This window comes from Anser anser (assembly GCF_964211835.1).
Source record: "Anser anser genome assembly, chromosome: 1".
NCBI lineage: Eukaryota > Metazoa > Chordata > Aves > Anseriformes > Anatidae > Anser > Anser anser.
The window spans coordinates 140,716,963-140,738,554 of NC_139720.1; the positions used below are offsets into that span (position 1 = coordinate 140,716,963).

General features: G+C 39.6%; 1 long non-coding RNA gene across 1 annotated transcript; it reads left to right on the forward strand.

Annotated features, from left to right (window-relative positions):
* Window positions 1-1,520: 1,520 nt before the first annotated feature.
* LOC310903859 lies at window positions 1,521-19,812 on the forward strand. Its single transcript, XR_014587880.1, has 3 exons — window positions 1,521-1,680; window positions 14,987-15,143; window positions 18,600-19,812. It is a non-coding gene; the product is annotated as an uncharacterized lncRNA (long non-coding RNA).
* Window positions 19,813-21,592: the final 1,780 nt, after the last annotated feature.

Genomic DNA, 21,592 nt, shown 5'->3' on the forward strand with positions numbered 1-21,592 from the left:
GCTGAGTGGGATGCCCTGACGTCCCATCCTGGAGAACGGCAGCAGGTAGCAGAGTGGGGAACAAGCTCCCCTGCACTCAGCTTCAGGGGGATCCCTTTGTGAGAGCACCATGATGCCAACCCACTGCACCTCACACCTTCTTGACATCTCCTTGACTGGCCATGGGATGGAGATTTGAAGAAAAGCAACCTTCAGTGCTGCCACTTACAACTTCCCTATCCTGATATTTTCTTTTTCTTCATTGCCATAATCTTTTACCTGGACTATGCTCATCTCTATCTGTGACTGCTTGTTTCCAGTTCTCTCTTTCTTTAAATAAGACAGTCTAAATGTATTACTGTCAGATTTTTTATTTTATTATTTATTTATTTTTGTGATGTATGTTACAGACATAGTTCTAGACACTGTATGACTACTTAATTTGAAGTAAAAAAAATGTGACTAAAATAGTTTCTCTTTTCTCTTTTGGGATTTATGTGTTTTTCTTTAAATTATGAGTGCTCCCCACTTGTTTTTCATTTAAGATTTAATATTTGAATAACCTATCAATTTCCTGCCAATTGCATCATATGGGAGTTCTTAAGTCTCTCAAAGTGTTTATCCAAGGCTCACTTTACCAAGCTGTTCTGATAATCCTTACACAAAGGTCAGTGGCCAATGGAAAAATTCCTTGCTCGCTGGCTCCAGCATTCAGACATCATTATATTTCTCAACACGCTTTTGGGCAAACGGACGTTTTTTACCTTGAATATTAATGACACATATAAAACATATTTTGAGGGTGACAGAGCACTCACACTGATTGCCCAGAGAGTCTCCTTCTCTGAAGATATTCAAAACCCGCCTGGATGTGACCCTGTGCAATGTGCTCTAGGTGACCCTGCTTGGCAGGGTGGATGGAGCAGATGATCTCCAGAGGTCCCTTCCCACCTCAACCATCCTGTGAGTCTGTGATGTTTTCAGTAGGCTTAGAAATCCATGTTATTTTCCTTTAGAAACATGCAAATATTTCTGCAGAGGAAATATTCCAGTGTTACATCACATTTCAGGCAAGGGAATCCACAATATTTCAAATGAAAATTTCTAGAGAAAAGCCTTGACAGGGAGGTCCCGGGACTGGTTGTGCTATTGCCTCCTTGCTGTAAAAAGAAAACAAAAGATTTAGGAATATAACATGTTACAGGAGTATTCCCTAGATGGAGTGCCAATGCAGTCATCTCATGGCAAGGCAAAGGACTTTCTTCCCTGTAAACACAGGGCCATAGCTCACATGGGATGCTATTGAGAGGAAATACCTCCAGATGAATGAAGCCAAAACTGAATTTTCCTCACCAATGTATTTCTCCTAAATCTCCTGTGCTTAACTGTGGACCTCGTGCTTAGTGAATCACTATAGTTAAGGAGAACAATTTGATTTATATCTGTCCTACTTCATAGTCCAATACATGATTCATTATTCAAATATCCTCAGCTCAAGATGGAGTATAACTGGGCAGGAAGAAGTGCTGACTAAATGGCTCCACAATTGCATCTGTTTCTTGTGAGCAGCTGGTGACAATGAACTGTTATTAATTGTATTAAGTATTTTGTAGTTGCCAGGAGCAAGCTGGATGCAAAGCTCTGAATAACAAGGTGTATAGAAGAGAAACGACTTCCCTGTTTTTGGTTGCATCTTCTAAGGTAGGGCTCTTGTTCTTACTCTCCTGTTTTTAATCTATGTTACCAGCCAGTGAATATTCCTGTCACTCTCTGAATGCCAAAACTACCCCAACTCCCAAATCCTCTCCACTTCATTGAGGCTGATGCAGGTGGTTTCAGGCAGGGGGGTGGCTGGCAGCTCATCACACATGTGACTCCTGGAAATGGCTTTGCCAGAGCTTTTGAAGGAGAAATACTCAACCAACCCAAACCAAATAAAATATTGAAACTGAGCAAGAAAGAGAAATGGAAATGCTCTATTTATGCATACAGGCTTCCCTCCCATAGGGCTGAGGTTTGCTTTGCAGGGAAGGGTCTTGTGGCTGCCTCCGTGCTTCCACAGGCTTGGTCTCACATGGCTGGACCACCAACACCAGGCATGAAGTACTGCAGAACAGAGCTTTTTGCTCTCATGGTTGGTTCTCTGCATCCACAGGCTTTATCCTTCATGGCTGAACCACCAATATGAAACATGATGTGTTGCCAGAGAGGCAATCTACTGTTTCTCTTTTCTGTTCTTGCTTTCCTCGCATAAAATCCACAGTTAGTTTTTTCCAGTGCTCCTTTTTATCAAGAGGAAGAAGTATATACCACAGAGATAATCTCTATAGTACTAAAACCTTCTGTGTAAAGTCTTCTGTGGTTTCATGCCTGTGATGAACGTCCTTTTAATGTACTACTGGGTCTTCAGAGATATTTAGGATACCCTGTTGGCCTCTGAAGAGAAAAGGTGACTGTAAATGCCAATTTTCTTCTGGTTTTATTTCATACTCAGTGGAGTATGAACTGGATTGGAGTCAATGAAGCATGCTGGAAAGCTGTACAAATTAAGCTACCTACACAGCACATGTATTTCTCCTCCTAACAAATTTATAAGGTAAAAACTTTTGGTTTTGTAACTTGTTTGTGTAGGTCAAATGACCCATTGAAATGAAAAGAAGAAAGATAGCCATTTCATTCAGTAATAGCTTGGAAGCACAGGTTGGTACTCAGATTTGAAAGCTGGCTTATCAGTCCAGCATCACAGAACTGGAGACATTAACAGGCATCCATTATAATATCAAACTGCTACAAATAGCATAGGACTGAAATTATTTTTTTCTACTTTTATCATGATTATAAGTGGTTACAGACACAAAGACACTTAGTTAATCACATTCGTTTACTCTCTTGTGCATTAAACTCTTATAATTTTTGAGCTAATGTATACAAGCAAAGACTCTGAGCCAATGTTTTTATGGTTTCATCATTGTTTCAATTGAATGAAACTGCTGGAGTGAAATAATTATGGCATCCTCATCAGGTTTTGAAAACAACAATCTTCCTTTTAAATTTTGAACAGGAAAACATGCTGTTCAGACAAGAACCCATAATCACCATGGGCATCACAGTTTCACTTTTCTCTGAAACAACAGCAAATACAAAGAGAAGGAACTCAAAATACGTTTAATTGTAGAGTCCATGTATGTGTCTCACCATGGAGCTTGGATTAGCCCCGTTCATCCTCCACCTCAGCAAGCAGCTTGTAGACAGGTGCTATGGCAAGTGATATGGAAGAGCTGAAAGCACAAGTACAGTGTTATTTTTAGGCCAGCAGCAGCGAAAGCTATACACACGGCATTGGGAAACACAGCAGTTCTGCAGTTAGGCTAACAACGTGGGGGCAGAGGAGCGAGGGTAAAACTGCACCCTGCCCCATACCTGGAAAACCTCTTGCGTTAAGGACCAGAAGGTCTAGGAGCAGACAGCTCCTCTCTGTACAATGCTTCATGATCAGGAGTGAAAAAAATAATTTTGCAATGAATAGTGCACTTGATTAATTTAGCTTTTTTTCCTCTTCAGAATATCCAGACACAGCTCACAATTACCTCTGATTTATTCATTGTTGGGATTTACATGGCACATCTTGTTGCAAGTCTTTTCAGACCTCTTTGAACTGATTCAATCTGAAATTGAAACTGCTTTGGTTAGCTGAGACTAGTCCCAAATCACGCAGGATTGCTCTTGTTTCCTCAGCGGATTAGCATGACTCATAATCGAGAAAAGAGTTTACAAAAAAATCTCAAAGCTTTCAAAGAGCTATGCAACAAATGTGTCCTGAGTTGCCTTCTTATCCCTCACGCTGCTTCCCCAAAGGGGCACTGCCTGGTGCCAGCCAAAGAGATGTCTCTCGTTAGCCAACATCTAGGAGCATCACTGCCAAAAGGATCTTTGCCACGCAGTGGAAAACATTTCTTCTTAGGGTAGTCACCCGCTTCTGCCACATAGCAGACACTGTGTAAGTACGCTTAGGTACTTGCAGATCAAGCTTCTGTTCCCTAACTGTGTCCTAACCAGAGCATCTGAGAATGTTTCCAAGTTACCAGGTCCAGGCTAGTCAGCGAAAGGGAAGTGGTATGAAATGAAATGCTCCTTGATTCAGATGAATGGAAGATAGGATTGGGAGGGATGCTGCTGAACGCACCTGCAGCTAAATCTAGAAGCACCCTGTAAGGACTTCCTCATTGCAAATCAGTGTTTAAGGATAGATCGTTAACCTTAATTTAGCCTGCCAAGGTATAGAAATACCATTGAAAAATCAGAATAAAGTTATGAAAAGAAAAAACACCTAATGCACTTTGAAGGTCATGTTTGACAATCAAATTCCTTCTGAGTGTGCAGCTTAAATTTAAATATTAACAAGTGAGATGAACGTTTGAATTGGAGTGACAGTCCTGTGGTAGGAGGTATCGTCAGAATGTGAATGGCTTATCTTATTGCCTGCTTGTCTGCATCATCAACAAAATCTGACAGAATTAAAGTGTAATTTTGAGAACTGTATCCATTCTTTTTTTACATATATTAGGCAACCTGTATTCTATCATTTCTGTTTCTGTTTTGTTACAGTCATGGACAGAAATTCACATTTCTTTGCTCTTGGAACTCCATTAACTTCTGCCTTTTGCCATTGGTTCAGTGAAAGAAACATCTCTGCACCACTAGCAATTGCTTCTTTGTGGAGGCACGGACTAAGCTTGGTTAAGTCACCTCTCAAACTACTCTTTAAAAAATAAAAAAGAATGGACTTCTTAATTCCCCAGCTGAGGGAAGCAGGCTTTCGAGATTTCTGGATTATTTTCAATGTTCTTTCCCAGGCCTTCTCTAAACTCCTTTTTTTTTCCAAAAGGTAAACACCAAGCTTGCTTGAGTAACGAGACTATTTTTTTTCCTCAGTACCAGAGGTACAAATAATACCATTTTGTGCTTCTTTTTTTTGAAAATCCATAGATTAGAAGTCATCAGTGCATTGAGTTTCATACACTGAAAAACCTGAGAAATTAATTCACAAAAATAAAATGTTACTACAATGCTAAATCTGGGGTTTGAATTTACTAAAAGGAGAATACAAAAATCAGGAAATCTTGCAAACTCGTACTATCTCAGCTTCTTAGACAGAAGATTTTAGGCAGCAAAGAACAGATATTTCACATTTCTTTAAGTAAGCCTGCTTCCTCCAGAGGGACTCCTTTCTGTCCTAAGGAAAACTATGTCAGTTCCCAAATGTTCTCAAAATGTTTGACACAAAAGGGTAAACTAAGGACAGGAATCTTGCTGTAAATTACTTTTTTCTCTCTTTAGTGGATTTAAATTAGATGTTTATTATCGCCTTAACATTCTTGCAGTGGTTTAGTTCTGTATAATAGCAAAGCCAGTAGTAAGTTAATTAAAAGAGCTATAATGTCTGAAAGAAGTCAGCAGGTTTCTATGGGTTGCTGATCAAAAGGAAAGTGGTTCTTTTTTAATGGTGTTTTTTTTTTCTTGCTCTTTTAGATACAGTATGGCTCTGTAATCACTTATGATTGCCCTGATGACAAAATTAGATAAAACCAATCATTTGAAATAAAACAAGGCTGGAAATAGAATTCACCCTCCCCCCCCCCCCCCCCAAAAAAAAAAATAAAAAAAATAAAAACCAGATGGCTAATTTCTAAGGGTGAGTCTAGAACCATAACATTCTGTAATCACACCATCTCAACGACCTGGGTTCAGAATGAGTAATGAAGGACAGAAATAATGTTCAGATCAGTAATGTTCTTGCGCTTGAGTGGTAGTGATGTATTCATGCAGTAAAGCCATTTCAGTGGGTTCAGTAGAAAGCTATGGCTGTACAATACTTGAAATGCAGGGAGCTATATGCCAATGATATCCTCTGATCAGTTGTCAAGTTTATGTGCACATAGATATTTTTAATGTCCAGATCAGTGAGCAATTTGACTCTGACCATAAACTTACTTTACTTTCACATAATTGCTTTTTGTTTGTGTCCTTAAAGAATGGCAGCATTTATTATAATCTACATTCCAAAGGAAAATGAAGCACAATACTTCTCCATAATGTTTTTGCAAAGTTTTTAAAAAACATACATACTCTGGAAATATCTCTGTAGTCCAAAAGTTCCAGATCTTATAACTAGTTTTCACATATGCTTTAAACTACCCTTCCTATTCAAGTGTGAAAGGATTTCTGAAGTAGGGGGATTTTTTTGTGGGGCAGATGGAAAGAGAGGGTTGCAATTTGTCAAGCATATTAACAATGAAGAGAAAGAAGAGGGAGATATGGCTAATACAAAGACACAAGAGAGATTTTCTTAGATTTCTGTAATCTTTCTTGTGAAGAAATATATTGTATAAAAAATACCATTACTCTATGTCCTGAGGTAAGCTATAGGAAAAAAAAATACAGACTTCTGAATTTTCATGTTCATCTTTTAAACATTTTGTCTGTATCACCTACAAACTATAGGATATTATATTTCTCACACAGGTGTTTTAGTGAAGCTAATAGGACATTTCTACCAAAGCACTTTTTATTGTTTCAGCTAAACTAAAACTTTTGTAGAGAGTTTTTAATTTGGAGAGTTTTCAGTGGGAGGATTCCGAGGTCAAACTGGCCACAGAAAAAGAGAAAAGGAAACATTGTTTTTAATCTATGAATCTGACTTCTTTGATCTAAAAAAAGACTTTTCAGCACAAGTCATGCTTTGAAAACACTCTGGATGTTTACTGGTTTTCTGATAAGAAATGAAGACAAATATAAAAGCCTGAAAGGTCACAGCAAGACAGAATTATCAGCCTCTGTGCACTTTTTATTTAGGAGTCACTTGCAATTATAAAATGTTTTGCAGCTAAAACCCCTCAGTGATAAAGGTTTTAGATGTGTCATCCTGATTGGGCAGAAGAACTAAAAGGTGATAAATCTGACACAAATATTACATGAGTCTTTTGTATTTTCTGTAAAGAACCTGAAGCAATTTGTTTTCCAGCACAGTCCTCTTCAAATGTAAACCTATTTTAAGTCTAAGAGTGAGAAAAAGTACTTAGGCAGTAGGAAATTTTGTGAACAAATTTCCCAGAACATGTAGCCCTATTTTGCACTTATAGAACTTGGCAAATTAGGCTGTTTTTTGCTAATCAATTCAATTTCCATAAATACGCACAGAATTACTTATGTAAAAACAATCAGCCCCTGGTGTCTTTGCACACTTTGTTCATTGCTCACATACTGAGATGGGTGCTACATGATATAGATGGTTACTACCTCTACCCACTGGGATAGTTCTTAAAAAGTTCTTTAAAAATAAAAAGAAAAGAGGGGGGGATTAACAATGGAAAAGAAATAACAAACGATGATTAAGGAACATATTCCCTTCCCTGAATAGTTATCCGTGTTGGCATTAGAAAATGGTTTTCATAGCAAAAGCAAACTAAATATTTGTGCCAAAGGTAATTTTAGAAAGTACTTGCAAACAGCAAATATTAAATCTGGAGGAAAGAAGCAGATCTTAAGAATTCATAAATATTCTTAAGATTGGTACTGCTGTCTTTAATGAGTTTAGACTGGTTAATTTATTTCAGGCTTTGCACTGATTAGGCATACTGACTGAAATAACACCTTGTGGCTAGCATGAGTTGGCTGAATAATAAGCTAGGCTCCTGCCATGAACAACACGGTCTTGAGTGTATCTTAAAGCGTTTGGCTGCATCAGGCAGAAACACGCATACAGAACTGGAGCTATTCTGGAGTAACTTATGAATACTGTATTTTGATCTACATAAAAGAGTGCTCACTGCAAGAGTACAAGAGGGCTGTCAGGAAAATCAGGTAGTGAGATAAGGAATGGCTTGAAGGAAGGCATAACTCCAGCGTTTGTGGGCTTTTAAACCATGAACTTTAAAATATTTACTTCTTCAGCAGACAGCCTGCAATAATAATTTGTCCAGAAGGACTGACATTTATGAATTTGCTGTAAGAGACGTGCCACTATAGCTAGAAAGGGTCTCATGTAAAAGGAATTGTTCAGAGCACCCGGGTGACGAAAGCTACCTGCTTGTACAGACCAAATTTCTAGATATTTGTCTATTCTCTAGAATCATGTAACCACCTAAAATCCTTCCCTTTCTAGCTGCTTGCTTCTGTCTCTGACCAGGCATTGCACCTGGTCTTGAGATGCCTCGGAAAAGACAGAAATGCAGTTACTCTAGGCCACAGATACTAGACTATTAGGATGAATAGAGTATTTCTGTGAATTCATAAAGCTTCTGCTTAACAACTAAGTTTTGAAAAATGCATGCATGTTCTTGAGATTAGAAAAGAGTCTTACCACTTCAGTCACTTGAAGAACTACAAAGCCGTTAAAAGTGGCACTGTTGAAAAATAAAGGATAAAGAACTCTCCATCTGAAGCTGTTGAATTCTTCTCTGCATACAAGCAACTAACTCTCCTCTATAGCTAAGAGATGTGGCATTATGTTAGAGCTGTATCTTATGCCAGCAGTGGGAACATAGCCAGGGGCAGCATTGAAAATAGATGCCTAATTTAAAGTTCCAATAGCTAATAATAAATAAGTGCTCCGTATACTATACCAACACATTTTGTGGAAAATTTCCTTCCCCTTCAGACAAAGAGTTCACTGCACATAAAGATCCATGCAACAACTGTCACAGACTTTGCTGTAAAATCTGTAAGGAAAATCTCATCCCAGAATCTGTCCATGCAGTTTTTTTAAGCATAACAGTGTGACTGTACAGACCATATAGCACCCACAGCTTTCACCAATGACTGGAATAGGTGATCCTTTTTAGACCCTCCTCATGAGGGTCAGGAAAACAGCGTGTAATTAGCATCCCACAAGCAGCATGGGATGCAGAGATTGCTGAAGCCAGGTGAGGAAGAGTTCTTAGTGACAGAGAGGGGAAGCCTAAAACCTTCATCATGTTCTGCTGCAGTCCAATTACTGTGAATTTTGCTTCTGAGCCCAAAACAGAAATTTTAGGCTGTGACATGAGAATGTGACTGGAAAAAACCTCCTTCAGGAAATGTAAACCTTGTAAAGTTTAGCAAGGAAAGTGCAGAAGAGAGTATGCCTTGGCACCCAGAACGATAACTAGAAAGATGCTACCCCCCCCCCCCCCCAAAAAAAAAAATTAAAAATAAAATAAAATAAAAATAAAATAAAATAAAAAAAACCTTTCCTAACCTGTTACTTGAAATCTGAAACATCACCAGACTGAGTCTTGTTATAACAGTGTCGAACACAACTGTACTTAATCATTAGTTTTGCTTTATGTGGAAATATACTTTAATAGGACTGCTCATGTGTTGAACCAAAATTTAACCATTAGATTGCTTAAAAGTTATTACTGACATCAGAAGCAAAGACCTTTGCAGGTTCATGTCCTATTTGTAGGCAAGCTGGGAATGCTTACAAAAAGAGCAGAATATTTTCCATCCTGCACAAGGAAGGCATAGATTTTCTGCAAGTTAAGCAAGCTAAATGCCTTTCATAGCAGCTCTGGTCAGCTTTTTGAAGTGATTGTTTTTCCAGCAGGGCGTGTGCAGAGCTGGGAATTTGGCTTCTTCTGTATTTCCCTTCTCCACACCCATGTTTTAAACACACGCAGTACTTTTGCATGAGAAATTCATTGTGCTATACACTGTCACAGTAGCATCCATAAGACATTTGGAAGCAGCTGTTGTGGTGAATAATTGCAGAGTTTGATACATAAGCCCTGGAACACGTTGTCTGTCATTAGTTTGAACACAGCAATAGGCAAAGTTAGAAAGCAGGCAGCTGAACATTGTAGTAGGCCACGGTAGAAGCTAGATAGCCTCAGGACTACATCCAAGAACCTTGGGGAGCTTCAGGGCTGGATGACAAACCTCTTCTTCCATTTTCAAGCATCCTCAGACACATCTGAGGTGCATCTGATGGCGGCATCTGTTGCTGTTGCGAGCCTCCCCAAGGCCACCAGTATGATTCTGGCTCCCACCACATACAGTCTTATCCCCAAAGTAACCTGTCTGCATTCAAAGGAGCAGAGAGGTCTAGAGGAGAGAATTGCTAAAGGATCTAAAAATAAATCATTTTCTCTGTACGGAAGAATAGAGTGCTATAGCTGCCTTGCACTCCTTTTCTCCAGCGTTTGCTGCTGAAATGCTGCATTCGTGTCGCTGAGGTGCAGTGCCAAGCCAAGCAATTGCCACCTATATAGGAGCTTAAAATAGCACAGTGGCTGACAGAAATACCTTGAAGGCTGACAGAGCAGGGGGCGGGTTTCTGATATATTATACTCAGTTGCAGGAAGTTTTTATTTATTTAGAATGATATAAGCACCCTGGGGAGGGATATGGTTTAGATTTACTCTGGTCTGACCCAACCACAGTGTGTCTGAAATGCAAAGTAGTACTGAGCTCTCCCCAAGGGTCTAGAAATGGTGCAGCTCTATTGAATGATAGATTTTTAGCAGTTCTCCTGCATGGATCCCACTTGGTTGATGTAATGCTGATTAAAGCAAGCACATTTCCTCTGCTGCACTCTCATTCATCCCTCCATAGCCAGTTACTGCAGAGACCATGCAGGCTTTTAATTATTTTACTAAACAGAGAACATTTTTTCTTGGAAGTGCATCATGAAATTTTAATGGCTGCACTTTTCATTCCTGCAGAAAGCCCTCAAACAGCAGAAAAACCCATGTGAAAATCCGTGTAGATTTTATCTTCCCTTCCACAACACCACAGAGAAAGTGGGAGCCTCAGTTTTAAAGGTGGTTGGCTCAAGAAAGTTGAAGTGAGATTGATCAAAAAACACAAATATATATATATATGTATGTATATAAAGAGGAACCCTAAGCAATGCTAAGAAAGGGGCAGAGGAAGGTGCCTCATCACATATCTTCAGCTCAGGCATAGCTGGAGAAGAAACGTGACAGTACAATGAAGCATCCACATATCAGACTCATAGTCAGGATTACAGCTTCCCTGCTTGCATTCTCCTCCCCAAACAGAAGAGGATTGAGGAGGCCAACTTTTGTCATATACAGAAACATCAGACATCAGACCCCATGCTTCAAAGTGCACCTGTGCACTACGCTTTATCTCGTGTAGGACATCACAGCTAGTAATTTACGTTCTCACTGTGAAGGTGTTGTTGATAGGCAGGTGCTTAAAGAGCTAAATGAGTAGTCATGATCTGCAAATAGATTTCATGGATGTGATATTACCCTTCTTTGCACTTCACATGTAAGAAAAGTCATGAAGATTTACATTTTAATTTTTATATGGATTATTAATTTTCCCTCACTGTGTAACAGTGGGTAACATGGCTATATTTAATTGACATGCAATCATATAAATCACCTTATGTGCCTCTTCTGTAAAATATGTAGAAAAACAAGGTTATTTCAGTTCTTTCTACTTTAAGAAATGTTTTCCATAGCCTTTAACTTCCTTCCATTTCCTTCCTTCTCTTCGCAATACTTTATTTCTCATTCTGCTCTCTGGACTAGGATGCATAAGAATAATTATCTGTTCCAGCTCTGACATTGGTTGCAGTTCGGTGTACGGCTCAGAAAAAAAAAGCACAGTGCAGGAACACAAATATGAGAAGGGGAAGGGAAGGGAAGGGAAGGGAAGGGAAGGGAAGGGAAGGGAAGGGAAGGGAAGGGCTATTTCCATAATCTAGTGTCTGTTTCTGGCTAACTTCTCTGACGAGCTACCACTGGGTGTTTTTTCCATGCTCCGGGATTCAGTAAAAGTCCCTTTATTTCCCGAATTTTCTAATTTTCTGTTAAACTCTTTGAGAAGAGGAAGAGGGGAAAAAAGGAAGGAAATTGACCTTTTTTAAAAAACAAGCAAAAATGAAGCCCATCCTGTACTTGGACCTCATTTTAGAAGGTAAAATATATCTCCAGTCAAAGAAAGCTATCTGGGAAAAAAAAAAAAAAAAAGAAAAAAAAAAAAGCCAAGTCCCACATTTCTTTACTAATGCAAAAGATTCCCAGGGTAAATTTATCTGAAAGCTGGAATCGTTCTCTGTCAGCAAATTTTGCTTCAATAGATCAAGAAATCATCAAACTCTGAAAGGTTCTCACAAAGATGACCCAGCATATTAAGCTTTTTGCAGTGCTTGGTGGGAGGATGCGCTTGTGAAGATGCAATAAATGAGGTGAATTAGCTACCAGCTGAAGTGAATTATAGAGAGACCTTGATAGAAATTCAAGAAAAAAAAAATGAGAAAAATAGAATTTGCTGTATTAAGCAATGAAAATTAACATGTCTTTGCATCATTCCCAGGCAGCTTAATCCTCTATTACTAATAAATGATCTTTTATAAAGAAGAATTTTGAAGTGGACAGAGATAACAGTTTAATCATTTTGATGAAAAGCCAAGATTTTTCATCTTCAAAGTGCTAAAATATCAGCATACACCACTAATAATGAACCTTGTTAATCATTAGCATCCCTCAAATATAATGGGAATAACACTCTTCCTAAGAGCTTGCAGAAGAATTGAGAAAAAAGAGGGTGTGTTTTTTTTTTTAGGTTAGACCTTTTATAACTAACTTTATTCATATTTTAATGAGTAATGTATGAATAAGTAGATTTTTAAGTTAACAAATGAATATTTAAAGGAAAGAGAACAGAATAAATTTGTCAATCAAAAGTCTTCCAAACCCAGGTACATGCTCCAGGCGTGATCTTGAAAACATTTATGCACATGAGTAACTCGTGACTCGTGAGTCATCCTAGTGAAGTCGAGGGTACGAAGTTAACCTTTTATGAGGAACACATGTTAGGATGAAAATTTCTATTCCACCCAAGTCAGTGGGAAAGATCAACACCTGCAAGGTAGGGGTCTAATGAAATGAGAACCCTAATGAGATGCCCTGGGGTGGTGGCAGGCAGCAAGCTGAATGTGAACCCATGGTCTGACCTGGCACCGAAGGCAGCCATCAGCTCATGACTGTGTGGACAGAGGCATGGCCATTAGATAGAGGAAAATGATTGTCTCTCTCCACCTGGCACTCATCAGACCATATCTAGATCCTGCATCCAGTTTTGGGCCCCACAATGCAGAAAAGACATGGGCAAACTGGAGGGAGCTCATGGAGGGCCCCTAGAGTAGTGGGGGCTGGAGCATTTGTCCCATGATGAGAGACTGAGGGGGCTGGGCTGGGTCAGCCTGGAGCTGAGATGTCTTCAGGGGCACCTACCAGCCCGCCACAGTGCCTGTGAGGGGTCATTGAGGAGATGGAGCCAGACCCCTCACAGTGGTGTAAGGAGAGAGAATGAGATATAAATATGCATAAGCGAAATGTGAGAGTTTCAGATGGGCTAGTAGGGAAAACTCTTCGAGGATGGTTGGGTAGCAGAACAGGCTATCCAAAGAGGTGCAGTCTTCCTCTCTGAAGGTTGTCAACACTCAGCTGGAACAATCCCTGAGTGGTCTGGTCTGATCCCATAGCTTATCCTGTTGGAGCAGGAGGTTGGACCAGGTGACCCCTGATCCTGTGATCCCAGGAATTTCCCCCTGTTTCTGAAATCACGTGAATGCTGAATTTCCTCATTCCTTCTGTGTGGCCGTCTCTAGAGGATAAACGGTTCCCTTTTTCCTACTTTCCTTGTGAATTGTTACATTTTATCATCCTAATGTAATCCCCCAAACCCACTGGCTATCATGCAGCCTAGCCTTGATCCTTCCATAATAATAAACGCTTTCTGTGAGCTACAGCTGCTACTATTAGTCAAGAATGCTGCTGTCCTGACATATCACATCAACTGCAAAACAACACAAGCTTAATCAGCAGATATTTCTACGAATCAATTAAGCTTATTCATCAGCCATCTCACTTTTTTAATTTTCCCAGTAAAACACTATGATAAAAGGATTATTCAAAGCAGCATGGGAAGCTCTGCATATGTGTGACCTGTGATAAAATACTTTTGCATTGATGAATAGTTTGGTGGGAAAGTGGACCAGTGCATTTGTAGAGTGAAGGAAATCAGTATATAGCAAGAATCCCTTTGATTTTGCATTTTATGTGGATCTCAGTTCTGTAGGCTACTCAAACACAGGCTATTTTCAGTTACCTAGGGAACTTACGTACCAAGGTCTCATTTCTGTGGGCTAAACACTGACCTTGGTTATAATTCTAAGAAAATCCCACCCTAGTGTCTCTTAGACATCAGAACTGTCTCAAGGCATGAGCATCTCCACAAGGGTCTAGCTAGAAACATGAAGTTGCAGTGGTTAGGAAAACTTATAGCCAGCAGGGCTGGGGCACACTGTCAGGAATTTGACTCCTGTAATGAGAAACTGGTGTATCTTATATGAAAACTAAGGAATGACTCTTCTTCATCTACCCACATTTTAAAAGCTAAATGGCCACTGAGTCTTTGTGTGGAAGTCTTTGTGCACATGCAGTACCGTGCTGGCCTCCAAAGGGAACTTGTGCCCTGCCAGGTGCCCATAGGGTTTAGGCAGCAGAAACGTACATAAGCACTCTGGCAAGGAAACCATATTCAAACCTGAAATGCTCTGACCTGGGGGGACTTTGGTTTCAAGTCAAAGAGGAGATGTCCAATGATTTTCAGCAGCTTTAAAGAGGCTATGGAGCAAGTCATTTATACCTATGAAGATTCTGGGGTTTTATATCTTATTTTAAATAGTCATGATTTTGAGATTTTGACCTATGTTCATTAAAAATATTTAAAGTCGATATAGTATGGAACATAACCAGTAAATATTTTTGCAAAAGTAAAACAAAAATGAAAAATAATTTAAAAAAAAAAAAAACTTTAAAAGTGAGCTTTCTTATTAAAAAAAAAAAAGTACTACAGAAAAACCTTCTTCATCTGTTCTTCTGAAAAAAAAAAAATAATAAAAGTCAAGCTCAAGACCTAGGTATAATAAGAGCAACAAATTACCTGAAAGAATTCTCAACTGGTATAAATCCTATTTCTCTTGCAGGACGCTAGCAGCTGTCACAAACTGCCACTTCCAAATCAGAAGAGTGAGAAGAAATACAGAAGAGAGTAGATTTAAACAGATTTCACCCATCCTGGACAGATAGGAAAATCCAGTATCTCCTTGCTCTGGACACCATCAGAAGTGGTGAGAGGGAATGGTAAGTAAGGAGAGAGAAGAAGAAGGATATGCTAAGACTATTTCTTACTAGACTGTTATCTTTTGTGTTTTCCAGCTTTCTCTTGTGGTCTTTGTAGGAAAGAAGGAGCTCTAGGATCAGAAATTCCCAAAGCAGAAAGTCATCTAGAATGGATTGCTTTCCTACTGCAAATCTCCTTATATACAGAGTAATGAAATGTCTACAAAAGTTAATGAAATCTGAAGCAATACTTGACATATGTTTTTTTAAATTGAGGTGAGGCAATATCTGCTGACCAAGTCTTTGTTCTGTGGTTAAGTGCCCATGAATATCCTTTGGAGAGCATTTAAGAAACTCTTCTGTGTAGCCTTCCCAGTACAGACTCCATATTAAATGAAAGATTATAAACCTGTCCTAGTAGATGGTAGAGAAGAGCCAGACTTGAAGGTTAGCCAGTTATCTCTGTGGTCATTCTCAAAGTCTTAAAAGCAGTAGTAATAATATGAGCTTGACTCCCTCTTATATGGAGATAACTCAGACGTTTTATTATCTCTATGAAATGATACAAATACAATTGTCCTAAGATGATTATGTAGCTGGACAAGATGAAGGATGGATAAAGAGTAGATGCCTGAGCCAAACCTGAGTTAGCCAGGTGAGTGGAAGAAAATTTTTGATGAGTTCCCAGGCCCAGCGTAGGCTCCTCTTTCTATGTTCACACCACCTGCAGTTGGGTCACGTTGTACTCCATTAATATTCTGGGTGGTTCCCCAGTGCTCACACAACAGTACCCATTTTGTCAACTGCTGTGACCAACAGCACTCCATTATTTCCACCCCCATGATTATGTGACCTTACACATCTTCAGATGTTGGTTAATACACACATACAAACAAGGCAATGACCTTCTACACTCTAGCAATTGAACATCGCCAGCAATACAACCTTATTCTTTAGGAAGTCTAACATACAACAAGCCCATCTCCTCAAATGCTCTAAGCACTGCAGAGCTTCTCAAAGAGCATGGATTCATATTCAAAATCAGTAATGGTACCTTTGATGTAATCCTTAATTTATGTCTAAGATACATTAAAGGCTAGTTAGAGCCTTAAAATTACATCTTTAGCCAGCTGTTTCTGTGGTATGATGAAACGCCATAATAATGATGAAGGCTATGTAGAAGACAATACTTTTACAGGGAGTCAAAACAGTGGAAACAAAGAATTTGAGGAGCTAAGGAATATCTCAACTCTTACCAGCTTCTGCTTGAAATATTTCTCTGGAAATATGATATCGGTAGTGTTTGCAACTTTTCTTGGGTTATTACAGGATAGTGAGGCCATATATTATCCCTGAAGAGCACGAAAAAATCCCCAGTGGGTCTTCTGCTGTGGGAACTTAACCTTTTCAAGGTTGCAACTAATCTGAAGCCAAGAAAGAATCTGAGTCCTAAGCCTCTTGCAAATGCAGAGTCTTGTAAGCACACTAAGGAAACACAAGGGCAAGGTTTTCTTTAGGCTCATTCATGAACTGTTTTTGGCATCTTCACTGAGAAATACCTTTCCTCTGGAGAAATCCCAGTATTGTCAGTTAGTACAATCCACAGCTAAATATTTGCCCTGACATCAGATGCAGAGCTGAGAATGATGAACTACATAAATACACATGCAGGTTCTTCCCTTTAGCTTCCTTGGTATGTTCCCTAGGTGCTTCATGCAGTGACAGTTTTCATCTGATAAAAATATGTCTTAACACTTGGCAATGAACAAATGGAGCTGAAGTAAGGCTCTTGAATAACACTGGAAGTTGTAGAATATAGTACCTGACTGAAGTTGCACAACAGTTTTAAAATTTCATGAGTTGTACTTACTTTTCTGTGTCTAGACTTTAGCCAAAAAGGTAACCAACATGGCATTTCTGATGCTGGTGAGCATCGTTTTTCAACTACTTTTACCCTGTTGGCTTCATTCTTATTACAGTTTTTTGGAAGTGAACAAGACCATATCCTTTTTTTTTTTTTCTCCATTTTATTTATGTAAAGGAAGGAAATTATATATATATATTATTCTTTTTTCTGGCATATGAAAGAGTTAAAAACATAACGCTGATAATCCAAAGTTTGTAAACAGACACTGGCCAATACATCCACCTTCACATCAGTATAAAACTATTTAACAACTGACCACAAAAATGTATGCAAGCCATTTTGTGACTTTTGTGTTTAGGTTCAGCCACACCAGAAATGCCTTTCAAACAGCCAAGGAAACAGATTCCTCCTGTCTAATTCCACCACATCTTCAGCAACATCTGTTCTCCAGGACTATGTTCTGGGGTAATACTTTGAGCATGGGTGTCCAGAAAAGAGACTGGATAGAGGCACTGTGGAACAAAGCCCTTGTAAAGATTATTCTTTATTTATTTCTTATCTAAATCCTGTTCTTCTCCTCCCTAATTCTAAACCAAGTATACATTTTAATGAAAATACGGAGAAAAGTAATGGGCTGAACTTCCAAAAGAGCTCTCTAAAAGTGCAGTCCATAACCACACAGCACATTCACAAAGATCAAAAGATTGTAATCTCATAAACTTGACGTAACAGAGAACAGCCTCAAGCCCTGATCAATACATCCAGGCTTCTTCCCCATGACTGCAGCAAACAAGTGCAGCAATCGGAGTTCAGTGAAATACAAAGGAGGGCCAACTGCACGTGAGCGCTATGTTGGTGTTCCCCTGCCATCTACTCCGAGTACTTTTCAGCTGTAGGATGATACATTTCTTGGTGGCCGGTCCCATTCTAGATATGCATTTTAGCAGTAATAAAACACCAAACTGCCACAGTGTACTTCAGATACATGCAGAAGCAGGAAAAGGGCAGAAAAGTCTCCAGCAAAACTTGGCCTTGTGGCATATATTTTGGAGACAATCTAAAGAAAAAAGCCAGCCTAAATAAGAAATAAAGGTGGCACATCTAAATCATATTTTTAAGCTGAAACTCTTTGCCTCCCCAGATAGTTATAATACTCTTAGTGGAAAGCAGAATAAAATTATATCAAGGTCAACTTCACAGAGTGGGTTTAAATGGTAATTCTTATTTCTCACTTGAGTTTTTTGAAGTTTGAATGTGCCATTTATGCTTGTGTTGTAATGAGCAATATAGAGGGATTGAAATGATTGAAAATTACATGATTATCACTGTAATTTAGCACACAGTTAATGAAGGCTTGAACTGTTGTCCATATTGCCATAGCGTGGTTAGCAGGTATCCATACTGAATACAGTTTACATTTGCAAGAAACTGAGTTAGTAGTAAAGGTTAATCCACTGCCATATAAACATTTGATCTTGCAATGATCCCATTAACCTTTCTCATATGCAAAGATAAGGAATAAGCAGTTAGCAAAATATTAACCTTATTTAAAATTGCAGAGCAGTGAGTACCCAACATTTTTTTATTATTATTATTATTCTTCCTCACAGGGCCAGAGGTTTAAAGGCTTCCTCCACCTCCTCAGCAAAGTGATCAAGCCCAAAGTCTCACAGGTTTTGTCAATGTATTAAAACAATGTTGGTAACATTGAACATACTGAACAGCAGTTCTGTATAACAAACTCATTTAAAAATAAATAAATAAATAAATTAGGAAAGTTTTTGTATCTGTTCAGTTGTGTTTGAATCTCTGACTACAAAAGTGGTGATGTGACTGGAGATTCCTCAGGGTGGGTTCACCAGCACACTCTTCCACCAAGAGTTTCAGTGCGAAGCATGCCACAGCCAGTCACCCAACCTCTCAGCAGTGTAGGTGGGAGCCAGGTCCTCCCCTTGCTGGTCCTATAGTCCTTTGGTGGATCTATCATGGCACGTTTTATTACTTTAACAGCTAGAAGTTTCCAAGACTCCCGTGTTCCCAGCAATGAGACCTGTCCACTCTCCAGTGGATGGGCCCTGGATAGCAGCATTGACGTGAGCTTACAACTGCCAGATCTCAGTCAAAAACGTCTGCAGCCAACAGGCACAGCTGCAAAAGTCAACTGCGATCCTGAATGCAGGAGCTGAGACATCTGTGCCTGCGATTACAGACTTACTGCTTCCAGGGAGAGGGGAGTCCCTTAATCAAAGGATCATAGACCAATTTATGTTAGAAGGGGCTTCCTCAGGTCATCTGATCCAACCCCTGCTCACAGCAGGACCTACTTCAAAGTCAGAGCATTAACTGGTGCTTCTGTGATACCTTCACCTGGAAGGGAATGGTGCACAAGGAGGAGGAGAGAGGGACAGTGGAGTAGTGACCTGGATGCTGAGTGGATAACGGCTGTCAGCGTCATTATTTCAGAAGGAGTAAAGTATCCCAGATAAAAATAAAGTGACAATAGTTGCTAGAGGATGGATTTAAAACAACAAACCTTTTCAACCCTGGTAAGGGATTAACCCATAAATGTAAACTGAGTAATAAATCTAATAGTTTATTCAGGAAAAAAAAAAGTTTAGAAAATATGTACCTGTATTTTATAGATTACCTGAATCAATTTTTATGGTACGAAAATAGAAACTGTTTACAAAAAAAAGATTTTAAGTCTTCTATGAGTTTGTGCAGCACCTGACACAAAAGAGCTGCTTCCCAACTTAAAAGCCATACATAAATAAACTCTGGGGGGTTTGTAGATAATTTACCCCATGTATTCTCATCCCTTTGTGTTTCAGCAAAAGACAGCTAATATGTGCTGTTCTGCAGTCCTTTAACTGCCTTTGAAGCTTGCTCAGACCTTCAGGAGATGATTGCAAGGTGAGTTTTCAGGGCACTGCCAAGTCCCTGAGCAGTGGTGATAAACGAGCCCAGCCCTACGGCTGCTGCAGCTCGACCCCACTTGGTGCGATGCCCCACACCCATACGATGCCAGGAGTGACTTTGGCAATGCTGATGGCAATGGCTGTAGTCAGCTCGTGGAGCAGAAAGAGGATCCACTGCAGGAGGAGTATTGACATGGCTGGAGGGCACCCATGAGCAGTGGCTTCTGGCTGTTGGCAGACAGGTGGTAGTGCTGCAGTTGTGGTGTCCCCTCACCACCATACCGAGACCTCCAGGACATCTGCATTGGGCAGGCCTTGCCACCACTGTGCAGGGACTCGGCACTGTTGCCCGTCCCTGCATGACGGGAAAGGTAGCTCGGCAAAGGCAGTCCATTTTGGCCATAATCTGCCTTCATTTATATCATTAGCTGAAGCACACTTAAGATGCCGCTGCTGCTCAAAGACAGAAATCTGCAATTAGGCTTGTTTAATGACAATTATTACCACAGATCGCTGTGACAGTACAGATAGAAGTCTTTACCATTGCTATGGCTTCCTCAAATGACTCATGTTTATTTCTCTGTTATGGCAGCAGAAACAGCAAAAAAGTAAATGTCTGTACATTTTAATAGGCTCGGCGTAGATGGGAATATATTTGCACTTGCATCTAGCTAATATGCACTTGCTAGACTGCACACTTTATAATCTGCAACAAAAGTTGGCAGCCTCTCCCCACCTCTCAGCTAAGATTTAATGGAAGGTACTGCAGTCTTCTATTAATAGCATCATTTCTTCTAGCTACAGAGCATGGACTAGCTAGTATACCATGAAGAATTGCCTTAGTACAACGGCTAGAATACAGAGCATTGTCATAAATAGCAAATCGCTGATGACAACATAAATGAGCTGCTCAAACCTTTTGACTGATTACACATTTCCTTTTGTTTATCCACTTGTTAATTTGCAAATTTAATTATTTTCAGAAGAGTTTCTAATCATTACTGCAAATTAGTGAGCTACTGTTGCATTACACATAGTTAGATGGAGGATCTGACTAGCAGGAGCAGAATTAAGTAGCAGAAAATAATAGAAAATTAAAATGGAAAAAAAAAATGGAAGTTCTTAAAAGCAAGCATAAGATTACTGCACATTTTCTCATCACAAAAACAACAAACGGCAGGAACAGCCTACGCTGTAAGACCTCTTCTGAAGGAATTGATGCCCGTTTTATAAATAAAAAGGAGTGTGCATTTATAAACAAATTAGCATCTTTTTTTTTTTGTGTAAAATAACTTTAAAATATTATCCATAAGTAGGAAAGAAAATTACCATTCTGGTGTGCGCACTTACAAGCTATCAACAACAAATCTTCATATTCCATAAATGTTTCTAACCAGGTAGTATCTAGACTGGGCTTGAGGCTCCGCCAGGCTTGCCCTCTGCTGAGAATTGAAAATACCCCCTATGCAAACTCTTTGCATCTTGGAAATGCAAGAGGAGAGCTGGACTGGCTGAGGAATGGGACAGCAGGTGGGCTGGTGGTCCCCAGCCGTGGTGCCCGGCCCAGCAGACATGCCCAGCTGAGGGATGGGGTGGGAGAGTGGGGTGTTGCTTACACCCAGAAGTAGGGAGGCAGGGAGGGAGCAGCCTGGCAGGAAAGTGGGCTTGTGAGCCACGGTGCAGTT